We start from the raw sequence: 17,073 nt of genomic DNA, 5'->3' as shown, positions 1-17,073 counted from the left end.
GGGTTTGTTTACTGGGCTTCACAGATATTGCATTTTTTATAAATTGAAGTTTTGTGGTAACCCTGCACCTAGCAAGTGTATTGGCACCATCTTTCAAGAGCATTTGCTCACTTCATGTCTCTGCCTTACCTTTTGGTAATTCTCACAATTTTTCATAGCTTTTCTTTATTATTATATATGTTATGGTAATCCGTGATCAATGATCTTTGATGTTACCATTGTGATTGTTTTGGAATACCACAAATTGTACCTATATAAAATGACAAATTTAACTGATAAATGTGTGTGTTTTAACTGCTCCAATGACTGGCCTTTTCTCCATCTCTCTCCCTCTTTAAACCTCCCCATTCCCCAAAACACCACCATATTGAAATTAGGCCAATTAATAACCTTACAATGGCCTTTAAGTGTTTAAGTGAAAGAAAGAAAGAATTCCATCTCTTGCTTTAAATCAAAAGCTAGAAATGATTAAGCTTAGTGAGGAAGGTATATTGAAAGGCCAAGATAGGCTGAAAGCTAATATAAGGAAAGCTTTAGTGGTCTGAATAGAAGATCAAACCAGACACAGTAACTCCCTTAAGCCAAAGCTGAATCCAGAGCAAGGCCCTAACTCACTTCAATTCTACAAAGGCTGAGAGAAGTGAGGAAGCTGCAAAAGAAAAGTTTGAAGCTAGCAGAAGTTGGTCTGAGGGGTTTAAGGAAACTAGCCATCTCTATAAAAGTGCAAAGGGAAGAAGCTAATGTGGAAGCTGCAGCATGTGGTCCAGAAGAACTAGCTAAAATAATTCATGAAGGTGGCTTTATTAGACAAGAGATTTTCAATGTAAACAAAATGGCCTTCTATTGGAAGAAGGTGCCATCTGGGACTTTCACTGCTAGGAAGCAGAAATCAATGACTGGCTTCAAAGTTTCAAACAACAGGTTGACTCTCTTGTTAGAAGCTAATGCAGCTGCTGACTTTAAGTTGAAGCCAGTGCTCATTTGACAGTCTGAAAATTCTAAGTCCTTAACGATTCTTCCCTATAAATGGAACGACAAAGCCTTGATGATAGCGCATCTGTTTACAACATGGTTTGCTGAACAAAATACTTTAAGCTCATTATTGAGCACTAATACTCAGAGAAAGATTCCTTTCAAAACATTACTGCTCATTGACAATGTATCAGGTCATCCAAGGGATCTGATATACAAGAGATATACAATAAGATTAATGTTTTCAGGCCTGCTAACACATCTATTCTGCAATTCATGGATCAAAGAGTAATGTCAACTCTCAACTCTTATGATTTAAGCAATACATTTTGGGAGCTAGATTTTTCCCCGTTAGTTTTCCCCCTGTTCTATTGCTTTCTCTCCACATTCTCTAATTTCCAATCTGGTATTAAGCCCATCCAGTTCAGATTTTTCATTTCAAATATTTCATTGTCAGTTTTACAGTTTTTATTTGGTCTTCTTTTATAGTTTCCATTTTTCTGCTGAGATTCCCCATCTGTTCATTTATTATGACATATTTTTGTTCCAACCCATGAAAATATTTACAATAGTTTAAAAAGAAAAACTTTTTCATTAATTCAAACATCTGAGTCATCTTGGGGTTGGTTTCTCTTTGCTGCTTTCTATCTTGTCTATGGGTCATGTTTTCCTGATTCTTTACATTTAAATTCACAGTGACCATTATGAATTATGCATCTTGATAGCCTGTATTCTGTCAGTTTTTTCTTAGTGTTGATTTTTGTTCTAGTAGTCAGTTAACTTTTCTGGACTTGAATTTCAACTCTGGCTCCTTTGATAAGCAACTTAAATCTCTACTGTTTTCCATTCTGACAGGCCTGGTTCATTCCCTTATGTACGTGCAGTTCAAGGGCTGATCATAGAGTTTGTCTGCAGGTATGGGGGCCTCCACCACAATTATCTCCCTTTCCAGAAAGCTTCCCCTCACTCATCTTCTACCTTGGCAATATCGAACTCCATTCTTTGACTCCTTGAGCCAATAAGGCTGCGACTTTGTGCTTGAATTCCAGCCATTCCATGTCACTCTTAAGGAGAATGCCCACAGGCAGAAAATTCATAACTGTAAAACTCACACAGTGCAGTTTCCTTTTTCAAGTGTCTATATTCCTGTTTCTGCCTGCTTTGGATCACTTTCCAGTGCCTTCAACTCGTTGAATTTCTTCACCAAGAATTTATTATTCTTCTCTAAATAATAGCTTGTCTAATACAAACTTCCATTGTAAAACTTTCTCTTTATAGTTAAGACAAAACAATATCTAACTCCTGACGCAGGCCCCCAGATGGGCTTCTGAGACCCTCCCCTGCGGAAGGCTGCCTCCATGCAGCACGTTCCACTGGAGCTGAAGAGCAGGAGGATTTAGGCTAGACCTCAGACTGTCATAGAGGCCTGGAGTGGGGGGTCAGTGTGCCTCAGTTTCCTCCTCAACAACAACTGAATTTTTACAGTATCTAAAAATTGTGGCGGGGGCAGAGGGGAGGCTTCCCTGGTGGTTCAAACAGTAAAGAATCCACCTACAATGCAAAAGACCCAGATTCAATCTCTGGGTCAGGAAGATCCCTTGGGGAAGGGAATGGCTACCCACTCCAGTATTCTTTCCTGGAAATTCCATGGACAGAGGAGCCTGGTGGGCTGCAGTCCACGGGGTCACAAAGAGTTAGACCTGACTGAGCAAATAACACACGCAGTACCTAAGTCCTGTTTATTTGCATAGAAAACACTTTGGGAAAAGTGAGAAAAAAAATTTTTAATATATGTATTTAACTCCCACAAAGTCAAAGACAAAAAAAAATAATTATTATTCTATTCCATGTCAAAATTACCCTCTTTAAAAATACACAGAAATTCTACCGAAGTAATTTCTACTTTATCTTCACAAGTTTATTCTAACTTCCTGGTAGAGCCCTTCTTCCTGCTATACCACAATTGCTAGAGTATAGAAAGTTTATCAGTCATATCACTCTCTGCTGCTGCTACTGCTGCTAAGTCACTTCAGTTGTGTCCGACTCTGTGCGACCCCATAGACAGCGGCCCACCAGGCTCCCCTGTCCCTGGGATTCTCCAGGCAAGAACACTGGAGTGGGTTACCATTTCCTTCTCCAATGCATGAAAGTGAAACGTGAAAGTGAAGTCCCTCAGTCGTGTTCGACTAGTAGCGACCCCAGGGACTGCAGCCTACCAGGCTCCTCTGTCCATGGGATTTTCCAGGCAAGAGTACTGGAGTGGGGGTGCCATTGCCTTCTCTGTATCACTCTCTAGGTACTGAAAAATATAGTTGGATTCCTTACTATATATGTCATTACTTTTCAAGTGGGAAAGGGCTTACAGTAGACCTTATTGACAAATTAACCCAATTTGATATTCCATTCATCTCCATCACAGAAGTTGAAAAAACTAAATATTCAGTTATAGTTCCCTTTGAAGCTAAAAGTGGGCATGTGACAAGTTTTGACCAATAGCAAATAAATGGAATCTTTCTAGATGACATCTAAGAAATCATTTGTTTTCCTGATAGAAAGAAAACATGTCATTAGCACAGCTCCTTTTAAAATAGTCACAATGTCAATGCCTTAAACTTGCAAGCATGAAAAATGACCATAAGAACAGCTCTATCATTCAGTGCCATTGACCCAAAGTCAGTAGCCTCCTAACTCCAAAAATCCTCAGGAAGTGAAAACTATTCATTTAAAGTACTAATAGTCAGGTTTTCCTTACCTACAGCCAAAATTACTTTTAATTGCTGTACAAATCCATTTCCAACATAGATCAATTATGCTAATTTATATCCCCAATGCCTGTTACAGTACCTGGGACATAGAACTTACTAAGTCTTTATTAAATTAATTAACATATGTCTATAATTTATAGTAATATTAATATTTAAAGCCAATTAAATTTAAGATATAATTTTGGAAGTCAATTTTTTTTGCAAATTTGCATTTTTTCAAATACCTTCTAATAAACTCATTGTTGATGACCATCACATGTTTACATTACTGTATCATCCTTTACAAAGTGTTGACTTTTGGGTTGGTTTGGAATGTTCTTTAAAAATTCTTCCAAAATTTATAAAACACATCTGCAAGTGTTAGATTTAAGGTCAGGCATTACTGTATCAATCTTTCTTATGATTTTAATGTCCTTACTTGCATTTCTGCTTCCCTGGTGGTGCAGAGGTTAAAGCATGTGCCTGCAATGTGGGAGACCTGGGTTCGACCCCTGGGTCGAGAAGATCCCCTGGAGGAGGAAATGGCAACCCACTCCAGTATTCTTACCTGGAGAATCCCATGGACGGAGGAGCTTGGTGGGCTACAGTCCACGGGTCTATCAGTTCTCCATTACATTGTGAAAATTCAGCTCATCTCTATTAACCTCACCTTAGATACAATTTTTCCAGATTTTCTAAGATTTTTATTATTATATAACATTGTAATAATTGCAAAATTGCCAAAGCAAAACATTGCAATATCTAATACTCTGAGATTTAGATTCTGTAATTTGAATTCTATTTTTCATTAGCTATGAAAATCTGAGTTAAAAAATATTATAATGCATAGAGAAATCTAAATCCTTAAACTTTTAGAAAGCATTAACTTCATGGAGAAAAATCTATTTATTTTCATTAATATGTTTCCATGCAGTTTATATTTTTAAAATAAAACTTTTCTATTAATATAATTTCTCATCTGGAATGTAAATATTCTCAAAGTAGAAGTAAGAGGTTGTTAAACTTACAGTTCTATTCAGTAAATTTTTTTGTTAAACCTTCAGCATTTTAAATCATAGGAAGTAGTTATGGATGAACTATGTTTCAGTTGTTTAAAGAACCGTAGGGAACATAATGAAAAGTTTCTCCCAACACTGTGCCACTCAGAACAAACTGACTTCATCCTCGTGAGGTTTTGTGGTGTGACTGACACCAAGGCTTCTATGTAAGGTATGAAGATAATGCATCAACCTTGCCTGGAGCATGAACATGTGGTTTGTAAATCATGACAACGGCTTCAAAAGAAAACATGGAGAAAGTTGAGTACAAGGGCTTCATAAAAGCTGAAATGAAGACACCCATGTATCAGAGAGTAGCAAAATAGTTTTAAAAGTAGGTGGAAAAAAAAAAAAGAAAGAAAAAAAAAAAAGTAGGTGAACACTTTCCTGGGACAGTGGAGGCCCCTAATTTCCTTCCTAGACTCAGAAGTCAGGGAATTCTAGGGTTGAAGAAGTTTAATAACATGGTTTTTAATCTTCAGCCCATAGTAACAGATAACAGACATATAGATATAGTGTGAATAAAGATATACACATCCCTGTGGTTAAGAGACCTTAATCAAAGAGAATAAGATTTAGCAAAAAATATCTAACTTGAACCTGTAGTTGTTCAATTTGATGCAAAGGGCAAGTTATTTCTTATTTAATAGTTAAGTATTCTAACGCACGCCCTTCTATCAGACGGACAATATAGATACTAAGTAAAAAGTATTTCTTACCTCCATAAATTATTTCTTTTACTTATCTTTATTCTGTCTTGAATTTAAACTCATATGTCTGAAATAACATGGTTGAAGGTGGGCAGACCTCAGAAGTCTGAAGTGGAGTATGAGTTTCTTTGAACAGTAATTAATATCTATTCCAAATAATTTGCATGGTTCTATTCCCCAAATTTCTAAGAAATATTTACCCATCAATCACAAGCCACAGAACAGATGCAAAAGCACAAAAGAAATAAAAAACAAAAAAGATGATATAAAACCTACCCTGACAATGCTGCTGCTGCTAAGTCACTTCAGTCGTGTCCGACTCTGTGCGACCCCATAGACGGCAGCCCACCAGGCTCTCCCGTCCCTGGGATTCTCCAGGCAAGAACACTGGAGTGGGTTGCCATTTCCTTCTCCAATGCACCCTGACAGTAGGGGACTAGAAAATAGCTATACACTTTAAGTCTAAGAAATTTAAAGTTCTAGCAAAGTGAAAGGATTCATTTCAAACAGAATCCAAAAAAAGCGTTCATTAAATGTAAACATTTTTATGTTCTGCTTCTTTATACAAAGATAAGTTAAAAGTTCTGGAGACATTATTCAATGATGATTGTGGCTGAAATTTCTGAATTGAAAGAGTTGCATTCTCTATCTGTTGGCCAAACTTATAGATATGGCCATTTGATAACTAAGGCCCTCAAATTATAAGATTTTTCACAAACTTTAAAACTGTGTCTTAACAAAAATACCACATAAGAAAACTGAACTTAGGCACAATTCTCCTATTCTTAGATTTTGTTAAACTCTGAAAAACATAATAACTAAATAGGCTGGGAACTGAACACTTGCTGCCTTTAATTTCACTGTTATGCAAAGGCAAGGATGTCATTCATTCAGGCATCTTAATTATTACTTCTTGGAGTGAGGGAGGGTGTGCTAGCAGATGATCAAATTGGTGCTCTTTGTGTGTCTGGGTAACATCTTTCTATCACCCATTGCAGAAGCAGTTTTTATTTTTATTTATTTTTTTTTTTTCCGGTTTTTGGTATGTCTTTTTTTTTTATTAAATTTTTATTTTTACTTTATTTTACTTTACAATAATGTATTGGTTTTGCCATACATTGACATGAATCCACCACGGGTGTACATGCGTTCCCAAATATGAACCCCCCTCCCACCTCCCTACCGATAACATCTCTCTGGGTCATCCCCTTGCACCAGCCCTAAGCATCCTGTATCCTGCATCGGACATAGACTGGCAATTCGTTTCTTACAAGATAGTATACATGTTTCAGTGCCATTCTCCCAAATCATCCCACCCTCTCCCTTTGAAACCTGTAACTGATCAAACCATTTCAGATAGTTGGAGGATAGGCCATGCATTGACAACCATGTATGAACTAGGAAACCCTCCTGATTATCAGGGGACAGGCTTCCATGAAAAATCATGGTAATCCCATGAGTCATATTGCCCAGCAGATTACCTAAAAAGATTGCCACTTTTGACTGTATACCACATATGAATGAAATCAACTGAAGAGATTTGAACAGAAAGAGTTATCAAGTTAAAAACTGCAAAGTGAAAATTGAACTATTTGGGAGCTATGATCCACAGAAACAACTCATCATTGAAGATCACTATTAGACCAACAACTCTGACTTTGAGACCATCAATGAGCAATGTGTGCAGCGCTGCAGAACATTTCTGGAGAAGGTTCACTGACCGGGTGCAGTCCTGCGAGGCCCAGGCTTATCCCCACAGGCCCCTTTTCTCGGCTCAGTGTCACAGTTCCCTAGCTCAAGGTCATGGCCCTTTCTTCAGTTGACTCACTGTTTCTTACTTTTAAAAAATAATTATAGATAAAAATCAGTTGTATTTGGCAGAATAATAAATAAGCATTTTTGATTAGGCAGTGTATGGGGTGAAGATGAATCAGAAAGCATGGCCTCCACTGTCCTTTTGGACGATGTGTGATGTTTGCCCATCTGCTCAGTGCCAGGCAGCAGCTTGATGAGTAAGTGCATAAGTAAGCGTGCTGCTTGTAATCTGTTCATGGAACAAGCTGGTGACCCTGGAGCCACAGCAGCCTTGCCTCCCCTCCATCTTCAGTGGAGTGTAACTTCTCCTCCCTGGGGCCAGCACCCCCAAGACAGAACCCCATGTGGAGAGCTACATGAAGATAGCTCTTCTTGACTCTCTCTTCAACCCTGTTCACAGTTGGTGACCCAAAATCCTGGAAGGACTCTGAGTCACAGATCAGTCTGAGTGACAGTCGTTCAGAAGCAGAGAGAGTTGAGAGGAACCGCTTCCAGGACTTAGTATCATGAGGATCCCTGGTGGGAGACGCTGAGTCATAAACCCACTTGGGCCTGAAGGATGAGCAGACGAGTTTCCCACCGTGGGTAGCAGAGGCAGAAACGCTGGGGAGGTCCTGGCAAGAAGACTGGGCAAATGTGTCTGACTCCCTGTGGAATTGTTCCATGGGATTCTTATCCTGAAGATTTGAAAGGTTAAGTGAATTGAAAATGTGATAACTATGTTCATAAAAATTAAAGAATTGAGAAAAAATGTTTAACTGAAACTAGAACATAGAAAGTAAAGCACTTCAAAAATTATACATTAATGTCCTAACCATTCAGTACTTGTTTAATAACTTCAAAGTGATATCTTACCCTTTTCTGTTCCTTTATGTTCATAAACGAATTTCTAGCTTGTTTTCTTTCACATATATGTCTTAAATATTGATTCTCAGACAAATTCTAGGATAAGTTGGCTTTGTCTTTACAGCTATTTTTCCAGACCGGGGGTCATGTGAAGAGAGAAACTCATTAGTGAATCCACTTATCTATTCAAAATTAGATTTAGTCAGATTCATTCAAAATATGTCTACCTTTAAAAATCTGGAGTTTCTGAAGTCTTAAGGTCCCTTTTTTAGTTTAATGTTTCCATTACAAAATCACACAGGAAATACAGATACAAGCTTATTTGAAATATTCACTACCAAATCAAGCTGTATCTTAAGAAATATGTTGCCAATACATTGTGATACTCTCTTTAAAGAATACTGATTTAATTGTCCCTTATAAGAATTTATAGCCTACTCATTTTATTTACTTATGCCTTTTGCATTCTGTGACATTCTGCCAGTATTTCAATCTCTTCATAGATTTGGGAATCACGAAATCTCAATAGTGAACTTTTTCAAAAGTAAAGAATCACTTAGAAGACTTCATTATAATAATGGCAACAAAAAAACTTTTCTTACTTTTCATAAAAGGACTTTATTCTACTTTTGGGCTGGTTGTTAATAAACATTTGTCCTTAACAAGCATTCTAACTATACCAGAGTATATCCAGTGAGCACATCCTCGAAATTTCAGCTGCCAGTGCTTATTAAAAACCATTTGAGAAAAATATTTTTAGTCTTTAGAAGCAAATATTACCATTGTAGCGCTCATGTCATGTCTTAGTCCTTAATACTATTCTTACTTAAAGAAATAGTTGATTCTAAGACTGGGGCAGGGATGGTACTGATGATAGATAGTACAGGTGACGTGTGTGATGATAGAAAGCTAGAAGCTGTCAAATGTTAGTGGAGTTATGAGAGGTAATTTGAAGGGGCTCCTACTGGCTAATGCTGTGAACTTTGAACAATGGAAAGAATAATAATTCTAGTAAATCATAGATCTCCTGAAAATCCAGAAAAATTATGCTCTGATAAAGACACCAGAAAAGCATTTGTCATTCTCTAAAGTGTCTGTTTAGTTAATGGTAAAGCGTTTGTCTACAATGCGGGAGATCCGGGTTCAATCCCTGGGTCAGGAAGATCTCCTGGAGAAGGAAATGGCAACCCACTCCAGTACTCTTGCGTGGAAAATCCCATGGATGGAGGAACCTGGTAGGCTACAGTCCATGGAGTCGCAAAGAGTTGGACACGACTGAACGACTTCACTTCATAGTTTGAAAATCAGTAATTAAATTGAAAGTCGTTTTTCCAGTTTCAGATGGCGGAGTAGAAGAACGTGCGCTCATCTCATCCTGCGAGAGCGCCAAAAAGAAGAAGCCACAGCAAGACGGTAGGAGGGGCACAACCACGATAAAACCAAATCCCATACCCACCAAGTGAAATTTATTAATGTTTAGCTTTTTGCCAGTTTTCTAAATATCATCATTCAGTTCAGTCACTTAGGCGTGTCTGACTCTTTGTGACCCCATGGACTGCAGCACGCCAGGATTCCCTGTCCATCACCAACTCCCGAAGCCTACTCAAACTCATGTCCATTGAGTCTGTGATGCCATCCAACCATCTCATCCTATGTCGTCCCCTTCTCCTCCCACCATCAACCTGTCCCGGCATCAGGATTTTTTCCAATGAGTCAGTTCTTTATATCAGGTGGCCAAAATATTGGAGCTTCAGCTTCAGCATCAGCATCAGTCCTTCCAATGAATATTCAGGACTGATTTGCTTTAGGATTGACAGGTTGGATCTCCTTGAAGTCCAAGGGATTCTCAAGAGTCTTCTCCAACACCATAGTTCAAAAGCATCAATTCTTCAGCTCTCAGCTTTCTTTATAGTCAAACTCTCACATCCATATATGACTACTGGAAACACCATAGCACTGACTAGAAGGATGTTTGCTGGCAAAGTAATGCCTCTGCTTTTTTAATAAGCTGTCTAGGTTTGTCATAGCTTTTCTTCCAAGGAGTAAGCGTCTTTTAATTTCATGGCTACGGTCACCATCTTCAGTGATTTTGGAGCCCAGAAAAATAAAGTCTGACACTGTTTCCATTGTTTCCCCATCTATTTGCCATGAAGTGATGGGATCAGATGCCATGATCTTAGGTTTCTGAACATTGAGCTTTAAGCCAACTTTTTCACTCTCCTCTTTCACTTTCGTCCAGAGGCTCTTTAGTTATTCTTTGCTTTCTGCCATAAGGGTGGTGTCATCTGAATATCTGAGGTTATTGATATTTCTCCCAGCAATCTTGATTACAGCTTGTTCTTCATCCAGCTTGGCATTTCACATGATTTACTCCTTATATAATTTAAATAAGCAGGGTGACAATATACAGCCTTGACGTACTCCTTTTCCTATTTGGAACCAGTCTGTTTTTTCATATCCAGTTCTAACTGTTGCTTCCTGACCTGCATACAGATTTCTCAAGAGGCAGGTCAAGTGGTCTGGTATTCCCATCTCTTTCAGAATTTTCCACAGTTTATTGTGATCCACACAGTCAAAGGCTTTGGCATAGTCAATAAAGCAGAAATAGATGTGTTTCTGGAACTCTCTTGCTTTTTCGATGATCCAGCAGATGTTGGCAATTTGATCTCTGGTTCCTCTGCCTTTTCTAAAACCAGCTTGAACATCAGGGAGTTCATGGTTCACGTATTGCTGAAGCCTGGCTTGGAGAATTTTGAGCATTACTTTACTAGCATGTGAGATGAGTGCAATTGTGCGGTAGTTTGAGCATTCTTTAGCATTGTCTTTCTTTGGGATTGGAATAAAAACTGACCTTTTCCAGTCCTGTGACCACTGCTGAGTTTACTGAATTTGCTGGCATATTGAGTGCAGCACTTTCACAGCATCATCTTTTAGGATTTGAAATAGCTCCACTGGAATTCCATCACCTCCACTAGCTAGGAAGTAGTGATGCTTCCTAAGTCCCACTTGATTTCTTATACCAGGATGTCTGGCTCTAGGTGAGTGATCACACGATGTTGGTTATCTGGGTCATGAAGATCTTTTTTGTATAGTTCTTCTCTGTATTCTTGCCACCTCTTCTTAATATCTTCTCCTTCTGTTAGGTCCATACAATTTCTGTTGTTTATTGTGCCCATCTTTGCATGAAATGTTCCCTTGATATCTTTAATTTTCTTGAAGAGATCTCTAGTCATTCCCATTCTATTGTTTTCCTCTATTTATTCGAATTGATCACCGAGGAAGGCTATCTTATCTCTCCTTGCTATTCTTTGGAACTCTGCTTTCAGGTGGGTAATATCTTTCCTTTTCTCCTTTGCCTTTAGCTTCTCTTCTTTTCTCAGCTATTTGTATGGCCTCCCCAGCAACCATTTTGGTTTTTGCATTTCTTTTTATTGTGGATGGTTTTGATCACTGCCTCCTGTAAAATGTCACGAACTTCCATCCATAGTTCTTCAGGCACTCTGTCTATCAGTTCTAATCCCTTGATTCTATTTTCACTTCCACCTATAATCATAAGGGATTTGATTTAACTCATACCTGAATGGTTTAATGATTTTCCCTACTTTCTTCAATTTAAATCTGAATTTGGCAATAAGGAGTTCGTGATCTGAGCCACAGTCAGTTCCCAGTCTTGCTTTTGCTGACTCTATAGAGCTTCTCCATCTTTGGCAGCAAAGAATATAATCAATCTGATTTCTGTATTGATGAGCTCATGATGCCCATGTGTAGAATCTTCTTCTGTGTTGTTGGAAGAGGGTGTTTGTTATGACCAATGTGTTCTCTTGGCAAATCTCTTTTAGCCTTTGACCTGCCTCATTTTGTATTCCTGTTTGCCTGTTACTCCAGGTATCTCTTGACTTCCTTCTTTTGCATTCCAGTCCCCTATAATGAAAAGGACATCTTTTGGGGGTGTTAGTGCTAGAAGATATTGTAGGTCTTCATAGAACCATTTAATTTCAGCTTCTTCAGCATTACTGGTTGGGGAATAGGCTTGGATTACTGTAACATTGAATGGTTTGCCTTGGAAATGAACAGAGATCATTCTGTCTTTTTTTAGATTGCCCCCAAGTACTGCATTTCAGACTCTTTTGTTGACTATGAGAGCCACTCCATTTCTTCTAAGGGATTCTTGCCCATAGTATTAGATATAATGGTCATCTGAGTTAAATTCATCCATTCCAGTCCACTTCAGTTCACTGATTCTAAAATGTCAGTGTTCACTCTTGCCATCTCCTGTTTAATCACTTCTAATTTGCCTTGATTCATGGACCTAATATTCCTGGTTCCTACGCAGTATTATTCTTTTTTTTTATTTTTTTATTTTTTTTTATTTTTATTTTTTTTTTTTTTTAAATCTTTAATTCTTACATGCGTTTCTTTACAGCATCAGACTTTACCTCTATCACCAGTCACATCCACAACTGGGTGCTGTTTTTCCTTTAGCTCCATCTCTTCATTCTTTCTGGAGTTATTTCTCCACTGATCTCCAGTAGTATTTTGGGCACCTACAGACCTGGAGAGTTCATCTTTCAGTATCCTATCTTTTTGCTTTTTCATACTGTTCATGGGGTTTTCAAGGCAAGAACGCTGAAATGCTTTGCCATTCCCTTCTCCAGTGGACCATGTTTTGTCAGAACACTCCACCATCTAATAGCAACATATGAGATACAAAATTTTAAATATATCTGTGTAGGATATGATAAGTATAAATTGATATAATATGAATGTATTATATTTAAGTTATTAATGACACCATTCAAGATGCTCCTATTGTTATTTTTTCTGTACTTGATAAAATATTCTTAGAGAAATGTTAATATGTCTCACTATGATTATATATGTTTTCCTTTCCTTTATATTTCTTCTGATTTTTGCTTTGTGCACCTTTGTTGTTAGGTGTCTAATGGCTTATGATGCCTATATTCTTTGTGAATTGTACCTTTCATCATTAAAAATATCCTTCTTTGTTTCATATCTAAAAATTAAATAAAATTGCCTTTCAAAAAAAATGAAAGAGCTAAGTTGATATCCTGATTTTCCTATAGAAACTGTACTTCAGGGCACCTAAGTAGATCAACTGGGCCCATTCTTCTACGGTCTGGAGGAATATCAGTAAATAAGGAACAAATGATAGAAAATATACTAATTCATTTAAGAATCACCATTTTCATTAAAACCATTAGATAAATGGTTGATGGAGAACTGTATTTTATATAGTGATAAAGTAACACCCTACTGATTATTTACACAATTGAGTGAGAAAACACACCTGTGCAGAGGGAATCAGGCTTTCATCACCCTAACCTACAGCTCAGTCGGAGCACTGCTAAGAGTAGGGCAACCATATAAAACATGTTTCCTGATTTGATGCACCATGAAGGACACAATATTGTTGTTGTTCTAGTCTCTAAGTCATGACCAACTCTGCAACCCCATGGACAGTAGCCCTCCAGGCTCTCTGTTTCCATTGGCTTTCCCAAGCAAGAATACTGGAATGGGTTGCCGTTTTCTTCTCCAGGGAAATCTTCACTACCCAGGGATCCACATCTCCTGCATTGGCGGGCAGATTCTTTACCACTGAACCACCCAGGCAGAACAAAAACAAGAAGGACATGTCTTATCCATGTAGAACAACAACAAGAAGTAATGTTACTCACGGTGTATTCCAGCCAAAATTATTTAACTGGAATTCATTTCAATTCATTAGGAAATAAAGTTTTATATAAGAGAACAACAGCCAGATAAATCTGGAAGATAAAATATTATGTAGGAGAAGTAGCAGTCTCCTCAGCAATTCAGTGTCATGATAAAAAGCACTGTTCTAGATTAACAAACTTTAAATAACATAAAAAGTGTCGATGTATGAATCTGAATTGAATTATTGTTTCAACAAACCAGTTATATAAAGAATATTTGGAGGAAAGTTGGGGAATTAAATATGGAATATGGACTGGTTTTTAAAAGATGTAAAACTTTGTGAGTTGAAGAAGTAAATATTTTAACTAAAAACTTATCTGGAAAAGACAATTTATAAAACATTATGCATAATATGACTTTCTTGCAAAACACTGAGCATCTTTTCTGGGGAGGGATAAAAAGGCTTCTTACTTTTCGTACCCTTAATCATCTGTATTTGATTTCTATAATATCCATATACTACTTTTGTAATATAAAAGATCATTTTTAATAGCGAATACTTATGATCTTAAGAATATGTAGTCCATTCACATATGTTGTAACTAGTTGGTCTAGCTTTTCCCCTGAAATACACCATATTATCTCAGAGCTAAATATCTGGGCCAAATTATTTGTGCCCACTCCCAACTCTGGCAACAGAAATGCTTTCACTGAAAGATGAGACTGAATTATGTATTCACTTTACTTCAAAGGATATATTCAAACACTACAATATGTAATTGCCTCAATATGATGTCATTAGGAATTTTAGGCTGTTTATGAGAACTTCTGGGAGAAAACTGTCTCAATTCTCAGTATTATAAGCATCAATGTTTCTCATAGATATCAATGTTACCCATAAGTTGGTTTCTTCATTACGGACACTGACACTTCTAATTATCTTTCACTTTTTCTTTGCTCTCTAGGAAACTTAGAGCCAAATTCTTAGTTATCCTTTACCCACTCTTCAGGCTGGTGTGTTATGGGCATCAGTTTTCCTGCTGTCTTTATTAATTCCTTACCCAGGTTTTCTCCTTTCTTGGATTTCATCAATTGTTTGATTTTTTAACTGAATATGTTAATTTGGTTAAGAGCTTCTACAGAATGATATGGGATGTTGATTAGCTAATTAAGACTGACCGGGGGAAAAATCTAAGTATTCTAGCAAATCACCCTGGCTCGATAACCTCAGTCCTATTTCTGACTCATTCTAGTCATAAGAAAGTTACTTTCCTGGCCTTCATCATGTCAGGTCCCTATGGGAATATCCTCCACACTACAATGTAAAAATGATTCCCTAACCGTCCACTGAAAGCCAACATTGTGGAAACAGCCCTATGAAGACATTTTCTGCATGACTGGTGAAGCTGCTATGGAAGACACTGCTTATATTCTTCATAACAAAGTCCGAGAATTCAGCGTTTTCTTTTCATTGCTCCCTAGGGAGTTTCTGTGAGAGTCTACTTCAGAGAAAGGTTTCCATCCACTAGAAACTGCTTTTCCCTTGCCAGGAATCATAATACATACATCACCAAAAATTGGATCTTAAGATAAGTGCTTCAGTCCAGTTTCACAAGTCTCAATCTAAACATTCCCTATTTATCATCAGTTTTCAGTGTTGCCACAGAGCCATTTTGGCAGCCCAAGGACATGATCTGGGAATTGAGCTAAATTTTTAAAGGAACTAATATATGGAAAGTCTTACCTTTGCAATAAATGCAGACTTCAAAATGATCATCGTACAATGAAACCATAGTACTAAGAGAGATGGTGAATACAACAAAAACTGATTTATAAACCCTTAGCTGGAACTTGGAAGTTGAATCTTACAGTTGGGTAAATAATGGAGAATGAGGTAATGAAGTTTTCTGTCCAACGTGTAAAAAAAAAAAATTAATAAAGTTGCTCATGTGAAAATCTCAAAAAAATTAAGAACTCATCAGTTGAAAAAAAAGGCAATATATAAATAGAAAGAAAGGCAGTATATAAATAGGGCACACTACTGAATAAACTATTTCTTTTTCATCACTATGTAAAGGCTTAAATAAGTTAAAGGTAAAGAGCACTGATTTGGAGATAGGAGGATATGGGCTTGGATGCTGGCTGTGTACTTTACTATCCTTATGACCTTAATGAAAGCAAATCAATTAGCTTGATTTTCTGCATTTGGCATTGTAGTTAATAATACTCCTAATTGGTAGAATTATTCTGATGCTTCAATGGCAAAATGCATAAAAATCATTTAGTTCAATATCTAGAATATAATTATTCCAGATTGCTATGTTATTAGCAAATAATATTGCATGGTGTCTATAATGATCACTAAAAGATCATAGACTCTATAAGACCATGAAAATCCAAGGTATTTACTTTCTTTGTGAACACAAAACTTCTTTCCTTTGATAATATACAAAATACATAAAGAATTTTTTATCTATATCTGTAGTCATTATGAAAGTAAGTAAAGAAGATCTGTAAAATCCCACTGCTAGGCATACACACCAAGAAAACCAGAATCAAAAGAGACACATGTACCCCAATGTTCATTGCAGCACTATTTACAATAGCTAGGACATGGAAGCAACCTAAATGTCCTTTGGTAGATAGATGGATAAGGAAGTGTGGTATCTATACCCAGTGGAGTATTACTCAACTATAAAAAAGAATGCATTTGAGTCAGTTCTAATGAAGTGGATGAAACTGGAACCTATTATAAAGAGTGAAGTAAGTCAGAAAGAGAAACACCAATACCATATATTAACACATATACATGGAATTTTAAAAGACAGTAAAGACGGTCCTATATGCAAGGCAGCAAAAGAGAGATAGAGGTAAGGAACAGACGGTTGGACTATGCGGGGGAAGGTGAGGGTGGGATGATCGAGAGAACAGCATTGAAACCTGTATATTACCACATGTAAAACAGATGACCAGTGCAAGTTTGATGCATGAAGCAGGGCACTCAAAACTGGTGCTCTGGAACAACTCAGAGGGATGGGGTGAGGAGGGAGGTGGGAGGGGGATTCAGGATAGAGGGAGATCCATGAGTGCCTGTGGCTAATTCATGTTGATGTGTGGCAAGGGCCACCACAGAGTTGGGAAGTGATTGTTCTTCAATTAAAATAAATTAATTAATTTAATTTTTTAAAGCCCATATAATAAAAAAGAAAGCATGGACGGCAAAACTGAATTTTGCAGAAAGTCAATCACCAC

General features: G+C 37.4%; 1 pseudogene; it reads left to right on the top strand.

Annotated features, from left to right (window-relative positions):
- LOC128053553 (low molecular weight phosphotyrosine protein phosphatase-like) overlaps positions 1–7,204 on the top strand; it is a 147,169-nt pseudogene extending 139,965 nt beyond the window's left edge.
- Positions 7,205–17,073: the final 9,869 nt, after the last annotated feature.

The sequence above is a fragment of the Budorcas taxicolor genome, chromosome 9 (genome assembly GCF_023091745.1).
Source record: "Budorcas taxicolor isolate Tak-1 chromosome 9, Takin1.1, whole genome shotgun sequence".
Classification (NCBI taxonomy): Eukaryota; Metazoa; Chordata; class Mammalia; order Artiodactyla; family Bovidae; genus Budorcas; species Budorcas taxicolor.
This window is presented reverse-complemented; position numbering and strand designations above follow the sequence as displayed.